Genomic DNA, 8,356 nt, shown 5'->3' on the forward strand with positions numbered 1-8,356 from the left:
GTAGATTAGGACAGAGAGTTATGTGGTGATTGGAAGCATGGGTTTTGGAGTCAGGATAGTCTGTGTTTGAAATCCCAGCCTAAGTACTGATAAACTATGTTACCCTAGGCAAGTTGTTCAAACTCTGTAAACTTCATTCGCATGAAGAACATGGAAATAAAAGTAATTGGGGTTGTCCTGAGGATTAAATGGCATTATACTTGTAAAGCACTATAAATACCTTGTAAAATAAGTGCTCAATAATTGTTAACTCTTACTACTGTTAGTAATAATACTATTATTTCTCAGGCCATAATGATTCATCCTAGAGAGTACTGAATATGTTCTGTCTAAAAATGAAAATCAATCTGCCCCCTGACCCTTCTCCCCTCCCATCTTAGCTCAGAATGTCTTAACAAATTACCATTACTTGATGGCTTCTAAGCAACAGAAATTTATTCTGATAGTTCTAGAAGGTGAAAGCCTAATGTCACATTACCAGCATAGACAGGTTCTGGTGAGGGTCCTGCTATGGTCTGCTTAAGATTTGGCTCACTGGGCTAATCCTCTGCCTGTGGCACTGGCACACGGGGTTCTAGCCTGGTTGGGATGCTGGTTCTGTCCCGGTTGCTCCTCTTCCAGGCCTCTGCTGTGGCCCTGGAGTGCAGTGGAGGATGGCCCAAGTGCTTGGGCCCTGCACCCACATGGGAGACCAGGAGGAAGCACCTGGCTCCTGGCTTTGGATCAGTGCAGTGCGCCGGCCGTAGCGGCCATTTTGGGGGTGAACCAACAGAGGGAAGACCGTTCTCTCTGTCTCTCTCTCTCACTTTCTAACTCTGCCTGTCAAAAAAAAAAAAAAAAAAAAAAAGATTTGGCTCCTGAACTCACACAGGTGCTTAGTCCCCAAAGTCTTAGATCAATGGTACTAAGAAGGTAGAAATTTAATCCAATTATGCTGTTCACAGGGAGGGCCTTTGGGAAGTTATATTAGACTGGGTTGTTCTCGTAGAGCCCCAACAATTGAATCCTGGAGGCTTTATGCAGAGAGAGATGGTGACATCATCATATTGGAAAGATAGAGTTTCAACATGTGGATTTGGGGGGGATACAAACATTTAGACAATTACACCACCAGGCCTAAAATTGCCATATTCTCTTCATCCTGATTCTCCTTCTCCTTTGAAAGTGTTTTACTTCTTCTGGGTGCACGAACTTCATAATAATTATAGTTACATGATGCAAGTTTTCTAAAATTCCCAGTTACAAGGACCTTCGTGCTATGGCTAAGCTTGCTCCCTTGGAACCTGTTATCTTTGAATCTGCTCTTTGTGGAAAGATTGTTCTCAATGTATACCCTCCTGCTGTTTTTTCTCCTGATTTTGGTTTTACTTCAAAATATTTCCCATTTGTCCTTTGGATTTGGCTGGGTGCACTGTTGCATTAGAAATGATTGTGGTGCTTCTGTGGGTGAGGTGAGTATGCACTTGTTCTTAGTTTCACATGTGTCAGTAACTAAGAATATATTATGATAGTGTCCACCTCTCCAGGAGGGGTCTAGCAGCCTTGGTCTTAGAGTTGGTCCTTGAAGTGAGTTTTGAGCAGTTGCTAAGCTAAAATTTGAAGCTTGAAAACGATAGCAAATGACCTAAACAGTCAAAGGAAAGTGCTACTTGCCTTTAAGGAATGTAGGGTTCTCCATTCAACTACAAAGTAACCTACCTTGGGAATTGGATAGAAATCAAAGACCAAACTGTGCTGCTGGACTCGTGGGTGGAATCTGGTAATCAGAAGTGATAGAACTCCATAAAACACTCCAAGCCGGGGCTGGTGCTGAGACATAGCAGTCTAAGCCTCTGCCTGCGGTGCTGGCATCCCACATGGGAGCTGATTCTAGTCCCGGCTGCTATTCTTCCAATCCAGCTCTCTGCTATGGCCTGGGAAAGCAGCAGAAGATGGCCCATGTGCTTGGGCCCCTGCACCCACATGGGAGACTGGGAAAGAAGCTCCTGGCTCCTGGCTTTGGATCAGCCCAACTCCGGCCAGTGCAGCCACTTCTGTTGAACCAGCAGATGGAAGACCTCTCCCTCTGTCTCTCACTCTCTCTGTCTAACTCTACCCTTCAAGTAAATAAATAAAATCTTTAAAAAAAAAAAAAAAACAAAAAACACTCCAAGTCATTTGTATAGTCTTAAATTAGAATTAACTCCTAATTCAAGCTGATGGTGTCTCCAAGTCTTTTCTTTTTTGAGATATAATGATTTATGGGCATTTACATTTTTTCATTCAATATATAAGAGCTGGAAGAATATACTGTGACAGATGGGTAGCTTACTATATGACTCAGCGAAAGCATAGTAGGTCAGAGATGTTGATGTTTGCTTAACACAACTCATGTTTCAACACAATTTTTTATAAAGTGAATCCATCAGGCTAAGATTGGTGTATGTTTTTTGCAGCTTTTTTAAAAAATATTTTATTTATTTATTTGAGAGGTAGAGTTACAGACAGTGAAAGGGAGAAACAGAGAGAGAGGTCTTCCTTCTGTTGGTTCACTCCCCAAATGGCCGCAACTGCTGGAGCTGCGCCAATCCAAAGCCAAGAGCCAGGAGCTTCTTCCAGGTCTCTCACGTGGGTGCAGGGGCCCAAGGACCTGGGCTATCTTCTGCCTTCCCGGGCCACAGCAGAGAGCTGGAAAGGAAGAGGAGCAGCCGGGACTAGAACCAGTGCCCATATGGGATGCCGGCACCGCAGGCGGAGGATTAACCTACTGCGCCACGGCGCCGGCCCCTGCAGCTATTTTTAAAAAATGATCTTGAGTCAAGAATCTCAGGGTGACTAATTTTTATGTGTTTCCTTATTAATACTATAACACTTGAATGAACTTGTGAATTTCATTTTTGTATCCTTATTACCAAGCATAGTATTTAGTCTCATTGAATGCTTATTTAAAGAATGAGTGATTGAATGAACAAGAAAGAGAAAGAAAAGGAGAAAGAGAAAGAAAAAGAATGAAAGGAAGAGGCTGGCGCCGCGGCTCAATAGGCCAATCCTCCGCCTTGTGGTGCCGGCACACCGGGTTCTAGTCCTGGTCGGGGCGCCGGATTCTGTCCCGGTTGCCCCTCTTCCAGGCCAGCTCTCTGCTGTGGCCAGGGAGTGCAGTGGAGGATGGCCCAAGTCCTTGGGCCCTGCACCCATATGGGAGACCAAGAAAAGCACCTGGCTCCTGGCTTCGGATCAGCGTGCTGGCTGCAGCGGCCATTGGAGGGTGAACCAACGGTAAAGGAAGACCTTTCTCTCTGTCTGTCTGTCTCTCTCTCTCTCTCTCACTGTCCACTCTGCCTGTCTCTCACACACACACACACACACACACACACACAAAGGAAGATGGATGGATGAATGGATGTGGGATTGTTTGTCCCCTGTTTTAAAATTAGGTAAACTTGGGGGGTGAACCAACAGAAAAAGGATGACCTTTCTCTCTGTCTCTCTCTCTCTCTCTCTCTCACTTTCTAAATCTGCCTGTCAAAAAAAAGTTTTAAAAAAAGGGTAAGCATTAAAGTGATGCATTGATGACAGACTGGCAAGAAAATGAGTACAGTATACCCAATTGTTCTAGACCCAGAATATTTACTCAACCCAATGCTAATTATGTCTTATTCCTCAAGCAGTTTTCAACCTGAGCTACACTGTAAAATAACTCACAGTGCTTTGCAAATAATTTAAGTGTTCAATCTCCATCATTACCCCATCCCACTAATTTTTCCATTGGCCTATGAGTAACTGTATATATTTAGAATGCTGGGTGATGATTCAATACATGCATACATTGTGTAGTGATCAAGTCAGGATAATTAGCATATCCATCTCCTTAAATATTTTCATCTCTTTGCTTTGGGACCAATTTTTTTTTAAGATTTATCTATTTATTTGAAAGGCAGAGTTACAGAGAGGCAGAGAGAGAGAGAGACAGAGACAGAGACAGAGACAGAGACAGAGAGAGAGAGATGTCTTCCATCCATTCACTGTTTCACTCCCCAGATGGCCACAATGGCCAAGGCTGGGCCAATCTGAAGCCAAAAAATTTACCTGCTATGTGCCACAGTGCCGGCCTTGAGATCAGTATTTTTAAAAAGGAGATATTTATATGTAGTTGGAGTTAAAAATTGCTATATTAGGGAATTATAATTTCTATGTTCTTCTTGTTTAAAAAAAAAAAAAGATGGGAGACTGGGAGACCAGTGCTTAGCCCAGCCATTAAGATACCAATTAAGATACTCACACCTTTTTTTTTTTTTTTTTTTTGACAGGCAGAGTGGACAGTGAGAGAGAGACAGAGAGAAAGGTCTTCCTTTTGCCGTTGGTTCACCCTCCAATGGCCGCTGCAGCCAGCGCACTGCGGCAATCCGAAGCCAGAAGCCAGGTGCTTCCTCCTGGTCTCCCATGTGGGTGCAGGGCCCAAGCACTTGGGCCATCCTCCACTGCACTCCCTGGCCACAGCAGAGAGCTGGCCTGGAAGAGGGGCAACTGGGACAGAATCCGGTGCCCCGACCAGGACTAGAACATGATGTGCCGGCGCCGCAAGGTAGAGGATTAGCCTAGTGAGCCGCGGCGCCGGCCAAGATACTCATATCTTCTATCAGTATCCCTGGGTTCAGTGCCTGACTCCAGCTTCCTACTTTGCAGACCCTGGAAGGCAGTGGTAATGGCTCAAGTAATTGGGTTCCTGATATCCACATAAGAGATGTGGATTGTATTCCTGATTCCCAGTTTCAGCCTTGTCCCAGCCCTGGCCATTGTGGTCATTAAGGGAATGAACCAGCACATGTGAGCACTCTCTCTCTCTCTCTCTCTCACACACACACACACACACACACAGAAATAAAAATAAATGATTTTTTTGAAAAATCATAAAGATTGGCTATACGAAGGATAAACACTAACAAGACACAAAAAGAGTATCAGCTTTGAATAATGTACCTTACAAAAAGAAGTTTGCTCTTTGCTAAACCAAATATAAAAGGATTTTTTGCTTGAAATTAAGTAAGCACCAGAAGATCAGTTTGCCCAGTGTCACTGTCAGGGAAGCTTAAATAGTACAGAGGTTTAAAGTTCAAGGACTCTGCAGAACTCTGTGGGGTGTGTCCAAGTTTCCATTAATGTTGGAACACAAAAGCCAGTACTCATTTACTTGTAAATCCCATGACTCATCTCAGCTTGGTTTCTTTCAAGGATAGGATCTTACTATGGTAGTCACAGATGAGTGAAAAAAAGAATTATATGAAAATCAAATTGTGATTTATTGTATTATTATTAGAGAGCTAGAAGGAGAGGGGGGAGGGACAAGTGACCAGCCTAGCCCCTCTCTGCTGGTTCACTTCCCAAATGCCCCCCTGAAGTCAGGGCTGGGCCAACCAAAGACAGGATCTTAATAATTCAGGTCTCCTGCATGGGTGGCAGAAACTCAAATTACTTGAGTACCACCACTGCCTTCCAGGGTCTGCACTGGCGGTAAGTTGGAGTTCGGAGTCAGAGCCAGGAATCAAACCCAGGCACTTTAATGTGGGACATGGGCATCTTAACCACGAGACTAAGTGCTTGCTTTGTGGTTTAGATATTGAATGGTGGCTTCCAGTTCCCAAGCACCAAAAGGCCCTGTGTGAATGCCTTTTAAAACTCATTAGTGTTAAGAGAGTCTAGAATGAATATTGTAATGGCTCTTCACTCTAGTGATCTTTTCAGCACCCTTTCCTCCGTGCCCAGATGATAAAATTCCACTCTTCTCTTGGGAAGCAACTGAGTGTGGACTCCCTCTCCTCAGCGACTATAGGGAATTTCTTGTGACCATGACCTGTTTCATCAGAAAATCACATTCCCTCTCCATCTCCTCTCTCTTCCCCCCATATTGTTGGTTCCTGGTGCAGGGGAAGCTGTCTACCCTATGACTTTTAGCTCTAGAAGACAACTGCCCTGACTCCAGACTCTAGAAGAGCTAATGGTGGGTGCAGTTTTAGAGTCTGGAGTCAGGGCAGTTGTCTTTCCTACCTCTGGACTAGAACCTGTATGCAGAAACAAGACAGTAAGAGGCAAGCAGAATTGAAAGATGAGGAGGTGGCAGGGGGGAGCTGTTTCTCATCACCAAAAAACTTGTATTATTATTTTTTAATATATAGAAGTATCTTTCTTGTCTCACTTGATTATGAAATTAATGAATGACCAATCTAAAATAAATTAGAAAATACAAAATGTATGAAAAAATTAGCTATCTTGAGTTCAACACTTTCATATATTCACACAAATACTGTATTTTTCCTTTTTCTCTTATTTGAACAAAAGTTAGATTTTCTATAATTTCCTTTTATCAGTTATGATTTTTCCATGTCAATAAAAATAGGTTTTATCATTGTTTTTAAAGACCATATGGTATTCCACTGTATATACTAGTGATACTTTATTTAAATATCCTGATGTGGGATAGTAGGAGTTAGTTAGTTTAGGTCTGCTAAGCTGGAAGTAGCTGCTAACCCCAATATGGAATTTTAGCTTCCTACTTGTCCATCGAATGTCCCCTTTCCTGGAATGTAACTGTTTCATTTGGGACCTAAGGGGCCTTCTCATGAAAATATCTATATTAAGCTCCACGTGGAACTTGTGGAGCTGCCATATAATTCCCACTGGCTTCACACCTGCAGAGGTACCACCCTCATAAAAAGAGAACAGGTACCATCCTCATAAAAGAGAACAGGCTGGCGCCGCGGCTCACTAGGCTAATCCTCCACCTGTGGCACCGGCACCCCAGGTTCTAGTCCCGGTTGGGGCGCTGGATTCTGTCCCGGTTGCTCCTCTTCCAGGCCAGCTCTCTGCTGTGGCCCAGGAGTGCAGAGGAGGATGGCCCAAGTGCTTGGGCCCTGCACCCACATGGGAGACCAGGAGAAGCACCTGGCTCCTGGCTTCGGATCAGCGCAGCACGCTGGGCGTAGCAGCCATTTGGGGGGTGAACCAATGGCAAAAGGAAGACCTTTCTCTCTGTCTCTCTCTCTCTCTCACTGTCTAACTCTGCCTGTCAAAATAAATAAATAAATAATAAATAAATAAAAGAGAGCAACAACTGGGAGGGGCTCTCTCTCTCTTCCAAGGCAGACCGTGGCTGGAGGTGCTGCCAGGTGCTCGTTCCTGCTCTCTCCCTTCCCCACCCTTCCAAGCCTCTGGCCCACTGCCCACTTACAATGGTTTTTTCTCCACGAGGAGCAACCCATGTCATGTGTGTGTGTTCATTTTTTCACATATTTATAATATTTTGTTATCACTTTTGCACCTTTCATGTGTCTGCGCTTCAAATGCTTGTCTTTTACCCGGAGTAAAAGTGAAAATACCTTAGTCCACGTTCACAGCGGTCATCACAGATTGCTCTTAAAAGCTCTGAATTATTTTCTGAAATCTCAATCAACCTCAGCGTTAACTGGCTTCTAGATTTTTCCTGCATAATTTGAATGTTTGCATGTTACTGGTGGGGGAGGAGGGAGGAGGAAGGCAACTTTTATGAGCTGTTAGGAAGTAGTTGTTTTGTAACTGTGAGAGCTTTCTTACAAAATTTTGTTCAGTAATTTCATAAAGATGAAGCGTACACATTGTATCTGATGATTTTCTTGGTTGGTTTCCAGATTCGTTGAAAAAGGTATTAATATAAATGCTTGTGGCATAATATGTTGGTGATGAGTACACCACTTAGGATGACAAACAGATCTCTCTTTATGAGGGTGTGGTCATTTAGCTGCGTGAGTAAACCTAGATGCAATTCATGCTTCACTAAGATCACAAAACAAGGATTGGCAACAGGAAATAAAGTAATAAAAGAAATCTAGAAAATACATAAATATTCAGCTTAAATGGAAAGTAGAAGATATGTGTTTTGACAGTAGGAGGGAGGTTATAAAAGCAAAATGAGAAAATGAAATCAAATTTCAAAGGACTTTATAAATTACAAACAGGAACTTATAAATTAACGACTCTTGGATATGCCCTATACTCTTTTCCAACATAATAGGCTTCTTTTTGGAAAGGGGAGCCAGTTGTACTGGAAACCAATACTATAGTGAAATTTCTTCGGTAGAATCATTTTGAAAAAGCAATGTAGAGCACACAAAGCTATATTTGGTGAGTTCCCACTCATCCATTAAACTTTCCACTTACAAAGAACAGGTCTGTTGTTATTGGCCAAGGCCAGCTTCCTGATTATTTATGGAGAGCCAACACCTTTGTGCCACAATAAAGAAACTTAGGCATTGTTAGGAACAACTGTGGAGCATGTAGGAAAAGACTTCAAATTGAACATTTCTGCTCCTTTTAATCTGATTTACATATTATTAGAGATAATAACAGT

The sequence above is a fragment of the Oryctolagus cuniculus genome, chromosome 15, assembly GCF_051225735.1.
Source record: "Oryctolagus cuniculus isolate XC-2025 breed Fujian yellow rabbit chromosome 15, ASM5122573v1, whole genome shotgun sequence".
Classification (NCBI taxonomy): domain Eukaryota; kingdom Metazoa; phylum Chordata; class Mammalia; order Lagomorpha; family Leporidae; genus Oryctolagus; species Oryctolagus cuniculus.